Genomic DNA, 17,028 nt, shown 5'->3' with positions numbered 1-17,028 from the left:
GTTAAAATAATGTGAAATAAGTGAAAGAGAAGATCTCAACATGGAAATCATGCCAAACCAATCTTATTCCATTCCTTGATAAAGTGACTAAATTAGAAGATTAGCACCATAAACATTGTATACTTAGACTTCAGTAAGGCATTTGACAAAATTGACCACAAGCTACTTCGTGATAAGCTAGAAACAAGTGGGATAGATAGCATCCCCATCAGATGTAGTTGTAACTGGCTAACAAATCATACTCAACGAGTAGTCTTAATGGTACTACATCTACATGGAGGAAAGTAAGCAGTGGAATACCACAAAGTTCCATCTTAGGCCACTACTCTTCTATATTTTCATAAATAACTTAGATGGGGAATAGAAAGGGAACTCATCAAATTTGCAGATGATACTAAGCTGGCAGGAATAGTCAATACCCTAGACGACAAGTTCAAGGTCCAAATTGCTCTCAGCAGACTTGAAAACTGAGCTCTCTCTAACAAAATGAAATTCAATTTAGAAAAAAGTAAATTCTTACACTTAGGCAAGGAAAACCAAAAGTTTGCATACAGATTAGACAAAACCTGGCTTAATAGCAATAACTATGAGAGGGATCTTGGAGTCCTAGTGGAAAATCAATTAAATATGAACCAGCAGTGGTGGCAGTCAAAAAAACCCCAATGGAATCCTAAGATGCATTAACAGACGGATTGAATCAAGATCATGTGAGGTACTAATACTGCTCTATAAAGCCTTAGTAAGATGACATCTAGGCTACTGCATCCAGTTTTGGTCACCACACCATAAAAAAAAGATGTTGAAACTCTAGAAAAGAGTGCAAAGAAGAGCAACAAAGATGATTAGGGGTCTGGAGGCTAAAATACATGAACGGTTGCAAAAACTAGGCATGGCTACTCTACTGAAGAAAAGGACCAAGGGTGACATGATAGCAGTGTTCCAATATTTAAGGAGTTGTCACAGAGAAGAAGGGGTCAAAGTACCTGAACGCCTAAACAAGAATGGGTGGAAGCTGATCAAGGAGAGATGTAACCTAGAAATAAATATAAATTTTCTGACAGAACAATCAACCAATAGAACAGCTTGCCTTCAGAAGTTGTGGATGCTTCATCACTGGAAGCTTTCAAGAACAGACTGGACAGCAACTTGTCAGAAATGGTATAGGGCAGGAGTGTCAAAGTCATGACCCACAGGCCAGATGCGTCAAGCGCTGGCCACGCCCACTGCCGGTTTAGTAAAGGGGGAAAAGTCCCAATATGACACGTGACAACATGATGACGTGAGTTTGACACCCCTGGTATAGGGTTTCCTGCTTGAGCAGTGGGATGGAGTAGATGACCTACAAAGCCCTTACAACTCTGTTATTTTGTAAGTCACCCACAGAGGAGGAGGTTACAGATGCCAATGGCTGTAGACTGAATATAGTTGGTTAACAGAAACTGATCAAGTGCCAGGGAACTTAGCGAGTTGGGAAATGCCTGAATCAATGAACACTGGCAAATAAACAGGAAAAGCCCACTTCCTCCTTATTGTACACTTTTAAACAAGTCATAGAGCAAACATCCCATTTAGAATAAGTAAAACATCAAAATATTGGAGGCAGCCCATAATTCAAATGTTCATACAATGAAATTCTAAAAACAAACATTGCCAGCTAATTAAACGAACCATTTTACAATAATTGAATCAGTGAAGCCAATTAAACATGTAACCCCATTCCCTACTAAAATGCCAATAAAAGGGTTCAATTAAATAAAGAATCCATAAACAACTCAAGATGGAGGCATTATTCTCCAGGCACTGCAATGAATTAAAACAAGACACATTTTGGACTCAAATTAAAGCTGTTTAGGAAGAAGATACGAGGATAATGTTCTATGGGCCAAGGACAAAAATAGGACAATTATAGGACAAGAGTCTGCCATAGTAAATGGAATTGGAGACATCTGTTCTATTCAGATGGCAGAAGAGTAATCAATTGTTTCTTGCAGAAGTATATATTGTACAATTTATACAGCCCAAAATCTAGAATGGACACCTCAAAAGACCTTTGACTTATTTTGCTTCTGTCTTTTAGCCTGAGTAATAAAATCAAACAAAATATCTGCGTGTGGGTTCATGCCCCAGCATACATGTATGTTATAATCTATTGCCTAAAAGGAATGGCATTTCCTTTCCCAATAAAGGGAGAACTAGAAAACATAGCACCTTTTTTGCTGAAACCCCATTTTCATCACTTCATTGGGTGATGAATGTTTTCATTTCTAGTTTACGAAGCACTGCACAATGTGGGCTTTTTCACAACTCAGTACATTTTTCTGCCATGAAGAGGGAATGGGATAGATATTTGAGTAATACAGTCCAATTAGAATGGTGCTGGTAGCACTCTTTTTATAACACATAATTTCCCAGGCTGGCTGGCTTACTTCATTTATTTATGCAGATCATGGTATGTTGGTAATCATGCTACATATATAATTTTCCCTATGTTAATTTGTTTGATATAATAAAAGTAATGAAAAGGAAAAGAGAATAGGAGTAGAAAAGTTGGGTGTTAATCACATGAACAAAGAAGAATAGTATATAAAGATATTTGGGGTTTTTTTTTCTGATTAAGAGGTATTTCCTGCAATTCTAGTTTAAACACTTTCATCTAAATGAAATGGTCCAAAATAAATCTCTTTGTCTGGACATTATAAGAGCATAAAATGTCTTTTTCTAAATGAAACTATTCATTTCTCAAGTTCAAGTTAAGATACTGGACTGTCCTTTGTTGGAGTTGTTTAAATTAAGGCTCATATGATTATCAGTCAGAGATGCTATATTAATGGACTCTTATTGGGGCATAGAGGTGATTAAATTGATTGGATTTTTAAGACTGCCCAACTCTGTAAAGACTGTAGGGACTTTACAATGTATGAAATACATAATTAAAAACACTGTTAAAAATATACCCCATGGACAAAACAACAACATTCAAAAAGACTCCATAAACACTCCTAGACCAGGATGGGCCAGGTCCAGGTCCTAAAAGAATGCTGTAGAGTACATTATATACATGATTGCCTCCAGTTCCTATCTGCTATGGCTTTAAGCAGGGTTTTAAAGAAATATATTAAGAGTTTGGGATTTCTTCATAATTAAGAGACACTTCTACTGCACTGTCGATAGAAATGTTTTGTGGGTACACATCTTCTGAATTAGTCTAATGCAGAAATTGCCCAAATGTGGATTTTTAATTATAGTAAACAATACATAACATTTTTTTATTTTAAATATTTTCAACTTCAGATTTTATAAACACTTAATCGCTACTCAGGAATAAATGAAAGAAAATTATCTCTCTCTCTCCTTCCCTCAAAGTTCAAGAAAAATCTGCTGGTAGCCCTGGTGAATGTTGGTAGATTGAGTGCGGAATCTCATTCTTCAAATGAAAATGTCAGATAATCAGATAATAATCATCAGATCATCAGATAAACAAAACCAAACCATTGTATCCACTGGCCTCTGCTATTTATGTATGCATATTTAAGATCAGTAGAACATATTTTAGGCAAGAGGATGCGTTGATTCCCTGCAATATTTTCTCCTCACAGGCTCAGGAAAACTTTTGTGACCTTGTGATTTGAAGCTACAGCGGAATAAGATCCTTTTGGCTGAACGCGTTTTGGACTCTTTTCGTTCTTTTTCTACAACCGTCAAAACTGTTTCCTGGAAGGGCAGCCTCGTTTTCACGAGACCTGCTATCTTTTTTTTTTTTTTTTTTGGGGGGGAATCCTGGATAGAATTGAAGATTTCAATGGCAAAGTTTCCCGTAATTTGCATGCGATGATTGCTTTGCGGAGACACCTCAGCGCTAAAAAAGCAACGGTTCCAGCCCGTAACAATACTCTTAAGGCTAAGCTCTGTGTTCTGACTGACGCCACCGGCCTGCCTGAGCATGATGTCATGGTGCAAGGCCATGATGTCATGATGCAGAGTGCGGGCCACTTACTCACTCGCACCGTCGCGCCGTTTTCTGAGCCGCCTGTCCTTGCCAGGGACTGCCGAGAACAGAGACTGGGTCTTCTGCCCGCCCTCGGTTCTCCTCCCACTTCCCTCGGCTGTCAGGGCAGAGACCCCTCGGTTTTATTGAGGGGACTTCTGGTGCCAGAGGGCGCCGGCATCACGCAGCAGCAGCAGCGGCAGCAGCAGCAGCAGCAGCAGCAGCGCGCAAGCAGCAGCAGCAGCAACCAGCGCTGAGAGGAGGAGTTTGTGGTTTGGGGCGGATCCCGCAGAGCCGCTGCTGCTTGCTGGCCGGCTTAGGAGAAAAGAGGAGAAAGAAAGAGGCTGGGCGAGCAGCTGGGCGTCCTTGGTGCTGGCACCGCCGCCCGGGCATGAGGATGGCTGTGGGCAGCAGCGGCTCCAGGAGACGGGGCTCGCCGAATCCCGGTCCCGCTGCGGTCTCCCTGGGCTTGAGCGTGGCTGTGGTGTCCAGCCTGGTCAATGGCTCCACGTTCGTGCTGCAGAAAAAAGGCATCGTGCGGGCAAGAGGACGAGGTAGGGCCCCCTGGTCCCCGTCCCTTTCTATGCTTCAGGGCTGCAGCAGAAACGCTCTTGATGGCTTTTGCAACAGCTAGCATCCTCTGCGGGCATCTCCTCCCACTTGGCCGAGCCCACCCCGGCTTTCGTACGCCGCTTTTCCCGGAGCTCCTGCTTCCCTGGCACGGAGGTCACCCTCCGGGAGCGATTAAACCAAAATATTTAATACACCCAGGCCCCGAGACTGCCTTCCCCGATCAACACAGTGCCTCCAGAGGTGTCGGACACAACTCCCAGAATTCCCAATCCTGGCGCTAAGTTGGGGAAGCCTGCTTTAAAAGAGACTCTGCTTCGTTCCAAGGCATTATCTTTGGCTTTAGGCAGTAGCACACCAAAGTATTTAGCACGTCCATTGCGAATACACCTTGCATTCCTCCTCCGGGTTGGGTCAGGAGCACAACCACCACGAAGGCTAACCCTTCAGCTCTCCAATCCAGCCACTCCCCCCTCCTTTATTGTTTTCTTCTTCAAGTTTGTAATGATATCTGTACTTTTTTCAAAAGTCAGTGCCTTTATGCCTGCAGGGTGAGTGTGGGCACTTGATTTGCAAAGGATTATTAACTGAGCCATGAACGCTAAATAAAATCTCCCATATGTCAGGGGCGGAGTTCACACAGCCTTTTCAGGATTTCGAATGTGATTTGTCCCTTAGTCCAGCAGATGCTATAGACTCAGTTTAAGTTTGTACTTTGCATTTGTAATCTGAATTTATGTTTTTAAAAAAAAAAAATTAACACCAAAGGGTTTCTCATAGAATCACTGAGTTTAGACAAGGCCATTTACATCAGTGTTTCTCAAACTAGGCAACTTTTAAGATGCACTGACTTCAGCTCCCAGAATTCCCCAATCAACCATGTTGGCTGGGGGATTCTGGCTCTTAAGTCCACGTATTTTTAAATTGCCAAGTTTGAAAAAATGTTGGTTTAGTCAGATCTAATCCGTTCAGGAATCCAAAAGATGCTAGGTTACCCAGTTTCTGTGTGAATACATCCAATCGAAGACCCACCATCTCTCTAGAATAATTGGTTCCACTTTCACATTGCACATACTATGAAGACATTTACCTTCCTGTAATTTAAAGTACATTTACCATCTGGATTCTTATAAAGCAATAGATAAAAAGGATAGTATACCATATCAGAATGCATTATGTAGATCTGATCATAGTTTCAGAAATGGTTTGCTAAGTGGCACATAAGGACTTTATATTTGCAAAATACACATAATTCATCCATTACTCCCAAAGGGCTCTATAGCCATTTGCACTGTTCTTTGACCTTTGGTAATGATGGGTATATGTATCCTCAATAAAGCAAACATACAGGCTCCCAAATCCACATTTAATTGTATTTCTGTTAATGGGGCATTTTTTTCAGTAAGCTCATTCACTGAGAAAGGACTATATACTCTTATAGGAATACCTAAAGTTAAGAATAGCTATATTCTGAAATAAGGGTAGAAAGGTGATACTGACATTTCTAATATAAGCTCTAGCATACCAAACTGGTCTTTGGGGAATACTTGGATTTTAGTCTGTTCCCAATTCTATTACAAGGCCATTAAGCTCTGCATTCCAGAGCAGTCTTATTACTCTACAGTATTGGATATTTCTGTGATTCCCCTACCTAGATAGACCCAGTACCAAAATATTAATCTCTAAAATCCAGCTATTTGATTGTTTAAGATTAATAAATGAAATATTAAAACAACAAAGTAAATAGTAATTTATTTTGACAGGTTTCTCTTCAAATTAGAGAATAACTTGTGCAGGTAGTCCTTGACTTACAACAGTTCATTTAGTGACTGTTCAAAGTTACAACAGCATTGAAAAAAAGGGACTTGGGACCATTTTTCACACTTAAGACCGTTATAGCATTTCCATGGTCACATGGTTCACATTAGGATGCTTGACAACTGACAGTTGCACTGTCCCAAGATCATATGATCCCCTTTTCTGACCTTCTGATAAGCAAAGTCAATGGAAACCAGATTCATTTAACAACTGTGTTACTAATTTAACAACTGCAGTGATTCACTTAACAAATGTGGCAAAAGAAATAACAAAATGGGGCAAAACTTACTTAATAAATTTCTCACTTAACCATAATTTTGGGTCCCATTGTGGTCATAAGTTGAGGACTATCTGTATTCAAGGTAACTTAAGTATCTTAATAATTTTTGTCAGGTAATCATTAACTCACATAACTGACCAACTGCATCACCAGTTTTATTTACAGGTTAGGGTTAATTAATTAATTAATATGGAGTGTACTTGTTTCATTCTGGAGAAAGTGAAAACTAGTATAGAACTGTTCCCATGTCTGCAGGCGAAACTGCAAATATATATTAATTTGCTTATGAGTACAGACTTTTTGCATTGTGTTACTTAAGAAATATAGTTGGAAATTCACTGAAATGATGATTCATGTTCCAATGTATATTTAGGTATTTATTGTATAAGGAACTGGAAGATCCAGGTACAAATGTACAGTAGATTTGTTCTACCTTATAGTAGATTTATGTTCCTGGGAAGAATAGTGGAATTAAGAGTAATTAAACTGAGAAATATTATCCACTTTGTTTGGACAAGAATATAAGAATACTCTACTTAATCTATGCATACCACATGGACTACATGGTGGCTTGTGTACTCTTGATATCCCACATGTACAGGAACTTGATTATGTATTGCAGGGAAGTTATAACATTTTACATACTCAGTAATTTTTAAGTTCTCAAAAATAAACCTTGTATACTGACTTGATTGCATAACATTTAAAGTCATGGTTTGGTTTGATTTCTGACTTCTCATCAACTAGATTAAATTGTGATCAACAAAGAGCCACTAGTTATGTGATCTAAACAACTTTTTAACCACATCCAGCTTTGTGCTTATCTTGCAGTTAAGCAATTAGATGACTCTTCTAGGAAAATGAGATGGGATAGAAGAGCAATGTCAAATTATAACCATATATTCAGCAGCATCTCTGTTGTTAGAGCTTCATTAACTCTTGTTGGTATGTGTGTGTTATTTCAAAAAAATAACTAATGGCATTATATACAAGTACGATATCAAATACACTGGGCAATATAAAGTTGTGACTGTTTTCTTTTCAGATAGTTTATCCTTCAAAATCTCCCCTTTCATAACTGAGATATAGGAATAACTCAATTAGCATCGAAATACCATGTTTCTCATATAATAAGGCCGGGTCTTTTTTTTTTTTTGAGCCCAGAAAAAATGGCTAGGCCATCTTTTGAGGGTGACTTAATTCCCCCCTTGCATCTTTGGGCGGGGCGGGCAGCAATGGCTTGGATATTGACCTCGGCATTGGTGGGGCACTTCATATTGGGGTCAACGCAGGCAGCACTATATACGGGTGTGCAACAAAAGTACTTCCTAACAGCAAAACCCCACCACCACCATTCCCCCATTTTGCATGTTTTAATATAGGCCTTAATTTGGGGGAGGGGCTTAATTTCATTTCATGCCTATAAAACATGCTGGGACTTCCTATTGGGGAGGCCGTATTGTTAGAGAAACAGGGTATCAAAAGAGTAATTTAAAAATAGAAAACTATGTACTGTTTGTAAAAGAAAAATCTCTTTGTTTGCTTGCTTCAGGAACAAATTTTACTTGATTTGTACAAGCAGCTAATTATTTGAAGCTCATCCTGACCAGCTGACAGTATTTTGTACTCATCTAGCATGTTTAGTTTGCATTTTCCACAGTCACTTGTCATAAATTCATGTTCCACTTTTTGTTTTGTGTAAACAATTTGGAACAAAAAAGTAAGATTGAGTTTTTAAAGAGCCTATTTGGTTCACTTGTCATTGTTTTTGTTTTCTTTTTAAATATTATGAAAGTAATAGTTTAAATGCATCAGTTTTTGTCAGTTTTTTTTTTAAAAAGAAATATAATTTGGAGACTAGGAAGAACATAAGAACCCACTGGATTGAAATTTAACCCAGTATTTGTTTAATATGGAGAGGCAGGGTCCTCAAACCCATCATAAATATTGAGTCTTCAAGACTTAATATTCTCTAATTCTTCATGCACATTTTTAGTTTTCTTTTAAACCCAGTAAAGTCAAGAGAAATCTATGTAATACATTCTTCAGGTTGATCATCCAATAAGTGAACAAATGCATTCTACTGTATGTTTTAATTCCATCAATTGGATGATTTCTTGTCCTATTGTCTTGACAGAGGGGGAAACAGATTAACATTAGCAATGTCAATTTTACAAAAGAAGAGTTAACTATTTACATTAATGCAGCTAGAACTGATGAAGTTTCTTGGATGAAACATCTTCTTCAAGGGAAAAAAACCATAATCCAGTTGCCTTTGGAAAAATAATTTAAGACAGCCATGACCTGAATGACTGAGTATCTCTGTAGACTTTCAGCTATTCACATTAGTTCAGCTATTCACATTGGGCTTCATGCTTTTCCTTACTGAATAATCTCAAATACTGAAATCCTAAACAATGCACATTTTGGATAAAATATGGAAGTTGGGTTTTGATTAGGTAGTACTGACTTGGTAATAATTGTTTGTGCCCTCCAGTATTTTCTGTACTGTAGTCAACTGAGGCACAAAATGGCAGTTAGGAAGCAAAAGTGCTTGTGGAAGCTTCGACTTCACCCATTACCACTTTTATTCATTTCTGTAGAAGATGAGAACAGATTATCTCTTGAAAAGACATACCAAGATTACAAAAGATATTTCAAATCTTAGAAACAGGTGTAATGATTATGTTACATTCTGCAAGAAACAGAATATCTATGCACTTTTAAACAATTCAAATTCAGTTTTTTCATAAACATTGAAGGCATAGGTAAAATATATATTTATATCCATTTCTCAATTGATGAGCCTCAATAGTGATGCTCAAGAACAATTTCAAAAATTATTTTGTGGTTTTGAAAATATTTTAATATCAATCATTTGATTTAGGGCAAGGAATTGAACCAGGTGTGTATCTATTTTCTTAAGAGCTGGATTATTAATAACCACACCAGGGTCATGACTGATTATCTTCACTAGAAACCAATTATAAAAAGTAATGCTGATTATGGTTGTATTCACAAGAAAGATTTGCATTGGTTCATGCACCATAGTTAAATAACTCTGTAAGGTGATGTAGTGGTAAAGTTAACATATTGTTAAAGCTTATATGAGCCAGCAGTGTGCAGCAGTCACCAAAAGGCTAATGCAATCCTAAATTGCATTAACAGAGGGATACAGTCAAGATCAAGGGAAGTACTAATACCACTCTATAAAGCCTTAGTAAGACCACACCTAGAGTACTGCATCCAGTTTTGGTCACCACATTATAAAAAGATGTTGAGACTCAGAAAAAGTACAGAGAAGAGCAACCAGGATGATTAGGGATGGAGGCTAAAACATACAACGAATGGTTGCAGGAACTGGGCTTGGCTAGTCTAGTGAAAGAGAAGGACCAGGGAGACATGATAATGGTCTTCCAATATTTGAGGGGCTGCCACAGGAGGAAGGGGACAAGCTATTTTCTAAACCTCCTGTGGGCCAGACAAGGATTAATGGATGGAAACTAAACAAGGAGAGATTTAACCTGGAAATAAGGAGAAACTTTCTGACAGTGAAAACAGTCAACCAATGGAACAGCTTGCCCTCGGAGGTTGTGGGAGCACCATCAGTTGAGACTTTCAAGAAGAGATTGGACTGTCATTTGTCAGAAATGGTGTAGGGTCTCCTGCTTGGGCGGGGGTTGGACTAGATGACCTACAAGGTCCCTTCCAACTCTGATTTTCTGATTAACTGTATCTGTATCTGTATCTTTAGAAAATTGTACCAATAAAATATATATTATTTAAACTGATGATCCAATTTTTATTTTTCACCTATCCAGGGACTTCATATTTAACTGATATAGTGTGGTGGTCAGTTGGGTACTATTGCAAGTAAGTACATCTTCTATATTTAAACAATTTTACATCTTAAACCATACTGAAAGACTGTACTGTTCTATCCAGATGTATTAGACAACAATTCTTATTCATATGATGAGCAGTTCATATGATCATAACTCTGGTCCAATATAACTATTTAAAGGAAAGCTGCTGACATGATCAGTCTAGCATATTTTGATATAAGGATACTGTTTCATTGGTATTTTTCATGATAGTTTGCTTGCTGGCAGCATATTCATTCATTTCACAAACAGGATATGGTGGCTTTGGCTAAACTATATTCCTCTCGGGCAACATAATTTAAGTATAAAATTGATTTTATCCAGGGAAACATCTACGGGAGAGTCAAAATCTATGATTTGCCATCCAGCTATATTGGGTGATAATTGCTGGAAATAATTCATATCAAAAACACATCTTGAGGAACCAGACTGGAGAAAGTTGAATTAGAATGTACCTGGAATCATCTTGTTAGACACAAGAATGTATGAGCAATGCATAGATTTTTTTCTTAAGAGTTACTATTTTGCAGTCACATTTTCTGAATTAAAAACAAGTTATTTCACTGAAGTTAAGCTCAACTTCTTTTTATGAATTTGTCTATGTAGTTTATTAAGCAGCAATATCAGAACTGATTTTCCAGTGCTTTTTTTCCAAAACAACATTTTGACTTGTGGTCTAATTAATAGCCTTGGGATATTGTGGTTTTTCCCATGCAAGTACTAATCAAGACTATTTCTGCTATCTTTTTCAAAATAAGCCAAGTTTATTTAAATATTGTCATCTGGAAATGAACTTTTGAAAACAACAACAATGAAAAACCTAAACAGCACGAGGTGTAACAATTTAGATAGCTTGTAATTCTTTTGTTTGGCTGATGATATTATAATCCTGCTTAAACATATATCAATTTATTGACCTACAGATATATTGCAATTTCAAATTTTCCAATCAGGGTTGCCATGCAGACTTGGAATGCCCCCAAAAGTGTAATTCACACCCTGGAAAACACCAGATTGGAAAAGGCTGAAATAAGGTGCTTAGGGAAATGGAACCTTCAGCTAGCATAAAATGTATTGAGAAGGTATCAAAGTACTTTATATCAATGCAGAGTAGGATTCATTTTAGTTCAATATCGTCTACACCAGTGAGTGCCAACCAGTGGATCAGGGACCAGTGGTGATCCCACGACAAAATTTTGGTGGTCCGCAGAGAAATGTCACCCCCAAAGCATCCCCAAAGCAATTAATCCAGGCTGTGAGGGAACACAAGGCTGCACCGCCCACATGGCCTATGGAACACAAGGCTTGCATTGCTTGCATTACGAACAACACAAGGTAGTGATGGGAGAGGAAAAAGGCAGAGGGGGAACTTGCCCCTTCTCCCCACTTGCACCTGTCTTGGCCACTGGGTTGCTTCTTTCTGCTTCTTCTTCTTCTGCTTTTGTCTTCACACAAGGAAAGCAGCAAAAGGCTTTTTCTTTCTCCCCCAAACTCCACCAGAAATTAGTCTTTGGGACCCTGCAAGGCATCCTGCTCCAAGAGGCTGTGCTGGCAAAGATTCATTTATGGCGGAGGTTGTGGGAGAGAAAGACAGACTTCTGCTGCTTTTTCTTGCATGAAGCCAAAGGTCTCTCTCTCCCCCTCTTTCCCCCTGAGAACGCAGAGCTGGAAGCGGAACCCCTATAACCCAAATAAAGAATGATCGATTGGTAGGAAAATGGGGTGGAGAATTTTCCTGCAGATTTTTGAGGTGGGGATTTTCCTTCAGGGGGATTTTCCCAGGTCTCTGGTCCATGTAATTTAAAATTGTGAGTTTTGGTCCCTGTGGTCCAAAGGTTGATGACCGCTGGTCTGCACTGCCAGCGTTCAGGATTATTCACACACACACACACACACACACACACACACACACACGTATCCCACAGAAACACACACACACACACACACAAAATAAACAATTTAGTGAGGCCTAAGAATAGTCAATGCGATTTTGTGGAAAGATGAAAATAAGTAGTCACTGGCACCTGAAGAATGGCACATAATATCAATACATTGTGATGTAATTGTACAAATGGCAGAAATTAAATGCTGTGTGTCATTTGCATCAGGATGAGACTGGTGCAAAGTACCTAAATCCATGCTATTTGCAAGTCTGAACCATAGCCCAGAGTGTGTTCCATCTTGTTCTACTGCTATCAGTCTTGATGTTGCTTGCATGTAACATACAGCATCCTAACATTTTCATGTCCCCATTGTCCCACTGGTTTATCAGGGTTTCAAACAAGGAGCCAGAAGCAAAATCAGAGTGTTGCTTCTGAGTTACAAGCTATGGATGCTCAACTTTTTCCCTTCTCAAGATCCAAAATTAATGGATCATTAGCCAGCTATACTCAGCAATTGTCAAGTTTTTGGGGGGAGAGGGGTAATATAGTATTGTGATTTAGATATGGAAATATAGCGGATTGTGGCTTTAATGACAGTACCATCATTCCTTGCTACTTCTTTAAGGCTAAAAGAAAAGAAAAAACCTCCTCACTATTTACTAGTTTTCCTGCCTATGAATATAAAGGACAGTCATACCATTTAACTAAAATGCAGCCAGAGAAACATGCAGCAGGTTAAAATAGGAAGGAAATCATAAAAAATAAAGCTGCCAAGCAGTGAGGTAATAAAGCAATAAACCACCAAAACCCTGCAGTCTAAGTCAGTTGTTCAAAAAATAATGAAATGTTTTGTTTGTTTTCTGTTCACATATTTGTGTTTTTTTTTTCCACAGTGGCACTTGGCCAGATTGGGAATTTCTTAGCTTATACTGCAGTTCCCTACTGTTCTTGTGACTCCACTTGGAGCACTTGGAGTCCCATTTGGGTAAGGATTTTTATTCTATCTTTTTCCCTTTCTTCAAATGAGGCTATCCATCTGAGTAACTACTGTATCTTCTAGATCAGAGGTCTCCAACCTTGGCAACTTTAAGACTTGTGGACTTCAACCCAGAATTCTCCTGCCAGCTGGGAGTTGTGGGAATTCTGGGAGTTGAAGTCCACAAATCTTAAAGTTGCCAAGGTTGAAGACCTCTGTTCTAGATAACTATGTTAATTTTTGTTTTTGCAATTATTATTATTTTTACTAGTAGTGCCAAAAGTATTTAATTTTTTTCATCTGTTCTAGTAATTTGCATTAAAAATGACCTAATTTTCCCCCTTATCTTCCCCTTTGATCCTTAATTTAAAAGGAAAATACATTAGTTGTTTTTTAGATTTCTTTCTGTCCTCTGAAAAGTGCAGATGCTTTTATTTATTTATTTTACAAAGAAAGCCATTTTCAAAGGTTTACTGTGAGCATATTTATGTTTACATGCCCAAATATGGAAATGTAAAATGTGTAAACCTCTCAACCACTCAAATAAAATGTCATTTGATTCTCAGAGATCCTGGCTAAATGAATTCCATCCTCTGAATTTTCAATTAGTTAACTGACTCTCTTGGTGTTCACTGTGGAATTGTATCCAGGGCTAAAAAATGATTCGATCCCCAGCAAGTTACAGAAAGAAGACAGAGTGAAACTTCAGGACTGTGCCTCAGATAGCTATCCTTTTTCAAATAAATATTTAAATTAATGTCCAGATATTATATTCCTTTTGGACATTTTTAAGCTACAAATGGCACTGTCCTCTCTCTATCCAAAGAATCATGAAGTGACTCTCAAGGTGAAAAATTGAAGGTAGATGGTTTTTTTTTTAAAAGGTTTACATCTATGGTGCTGCACAGTCATGTTGGATCTGTTAAGAAAACATATCCTGTATCAGCAGCTGCAAAATGTTCTGGTACTTTTAAAAATGCCACATGTAATTTGCAGGAGAAATCCAGTCGGTATTTTTCATTGATACAAAATGCATGGGAAGCACTCCTTTCCTATCTCGCATTCCCACTTGCCAGACCAAACTTAAGTGTTGAAATATATCCACATTGCTAGCTGGGAATTTGGAGAGAAGTTCACACCTTAAAAAATTGCTAAAGCTGAGAAACACTAGTTTAAACCAATAAAGAAAACTCTCCTGAAAGAAAAACTGTTGAATAATTTCTTAACCTTCAGCAGGGACATCCACAAGAGCAATCAAACTGTGAAGAAAATGGCCATAACTAAATGATCTATCTTTATATTGCATCATGAAAAAAAAAAAAAAAAGGTTAGGATTTCCATCACATAGTTGCCACGTTGATTTTGGAACTCCCCTTTGTGGAGAGTCTGCCTTATAACAGAGAACTCAGATACAATTTTTCTCTTTGCCCTCTCTTTCTAAGGTCCATTTAGCTTCCTATCTACTGAAAGAAAAACTGAACATTTTGGGCAAATTGGGCACCTCCTGAGTTGCGCAGGTTCTGTGGTTCTCATCATTCATTCTCAAAGTCTGAAAGTGTCACCACTCAGGCTGAGCTTGAGGAAAAGCTTACAAATCCAGGTACTTAATTCTTTGGGTTAACCATGTTGACAAGTAAATCTGAGTCACAAGACAAAAATGAAAAAAAAAAAAGTATAAGATTGCTTTTGTACTTTGTAAAATTGCTGAACAACTTTTTGTTGTCAAAGGAATGCATCATTTTCCCTCCTCTTTGATATTTAATTATGAAACTCGTTTGCTCCACAGTCCTAAGCATAACTACCTTTTTTTTTACTACCAAATAAGTTAGATTTGCAAGTTTTCCAATAGGTACAGTATAAGGCAAGAATAACATAAAAAAATTAAAGAAAAAAAAAATTACTTAAGCTTTAAAATAAGCTTGTTTTCCTATCTGGTAAAGATTTTTATGTAATCCATTAAATAATAAAGATTGAATTAATTGTACTTCTGTATAATTTCAGTCAATGGAATTTAAGCAGTTTTATTACTTGGGGTTACAAAATAAGTTCTATAAATTTATAAATTCAACTTGGGGAAGGCTGGAAATTAAAATAATAAATAATGGTTTTTGGATGTAAACTTATTGTTAGAACTCATAGAATAAAGGAGAATGTATTTTCTTGTAATTATTTCAGTGTACTTTATACATAAAAGGAATCAATCCACTGGTCTCTTCCAATTGTGTTTGGGATTATAGCATCCCAGATTCTTAGCTAAAGACCATGATAGCTGTAAAAATCTGGAAATTGTACCTCAAATTGGGAACATCTAAATACATAACATAGTTGATTCAGTGATGAGCAAACCACTGACTGCTTCCAAGAGTAGGTATGATTAATAAGCTGTTTGTGATTATCATGAAATGATAATGCAAACTATGGACTATAGTTTTTGTCTCTCTGAAGAAATTAAAAAATAAAGTTATGGTCGTATGATTTCAGACAATTTCCAGATAAAGGAAGAGTGAGATGACTGTCTGGCCCATGATAAATAACATGGAAGATAATTTAAATATGCTCTGCAGTATTTAGTTTCCATATAAACAGAGATATGCATTTCAAAGAACAATTTTCTGAATCAAAAGCATAATTTGCATAATAAATTAAATAACAGACTATCAAAACCAGAGCACAATTTGGATAAACACCAGGTTTGAGTCAGAGGAAAATAAGAACTTAATAAGAAAAGGAATGACCATTTACAGGAAACCCTCACAGTACTTCCAAATGTAGTCTTTCCAAACTCAATCCCTTTCCAAACGTGTTAGTGTATAGTTCATTACATTGACATGTCAAGCTAAAGATAAAGGGCATTTCACTCTAAAAACCGTTAAGATAGATAGAATTCTTTATTGTCCAAGTATGATCAGACCCACAAAGAATTTGTCTCCGGTGCATAAGCTCTCAGTGTACATACAAGCAACAAGTGATAGAACATGATCATTAATCATAAAATACAATAATCATAAATCATAACATATAACATTCAGTGATAGTTATAGGATACTAAATAATCAACATAAATCATAATAAGATACTAAATAAAAGTAATCAACATAAATCATGAGATACAAACAGCAAATTTATGGCATAAAAATCTAAGGAAATAGGTAGTAGGAAAGATGAGAAGGGATAATAGTAATACATCCCTACTAGGTGGTTGATGATGAAGTTTATTACAAAATACGATTTGGAAAGTTGTCTAGATCAGTGGTGTTCGCCAATTGGTGGGCCATGGCCCACTGGTAGTCTCAGAGAAAATTTTGGTGGTCCACCCCAAAATTGTGCCCCCAAAGCACCCCCAAAGCAATTAATCCAGGTTGCGGGAACATAGGTTGCATCGCCCACATGGCCCACCCACTCGCTGGCCCCCCCCTTCAATAACGCAAACCTGCAAGAAGCAGTGCAGCCTTGCTGTCCAGTACGAGGTAATGGTGCTGTTGCAGCAAGAGAGGGCTGGCGACCCAGGTGGGCTGAAGCATTGATGGAGATGGCCAGAACATGCAGAAACCTGTTTGTGCAGGCAAGATATCGAGCTTTTCTGGGCTCAACACTCCGCCCCCTTCGGCCTCCCACATAGGGAGGGACCCTTC

At 37.8% G+C, this 17,028-nt stretch overlaps 1 pseudogene; it reads left to right on the top strand.

Annotated features, from left to right (window-relative positions):
* Positions 1-4,376: 4,376 nt before the first annotated feature.
* LOC148125131 (magnesium transporter NIPA1-like) lies at positions 4,377-15,004 on the top strand (annotated as a pseudogene).
* The last annotated feature ends 2,024 nt before the right edge of the window (positions 15,005-17,028 follow it).

This window comes from Pseudonaja textilis, chromosome 8, assembly GCF_049901715.1.
Source record: "Pseudonaja textilis isolate UNSWEBS1 chromosome 8, rPseTex1.2, whole genome shotgun sequence".
NCBI lineage: Eukaryota > Metazoa > Chordata > Lepidosauria > Squamata > Elapidae > Pseudonaja > Pseudonaja textilis.
Note: the sequence above shows the minus strand (reverse complement) of the source record. Positions and strands in the feature narration are given on the sequence as shown.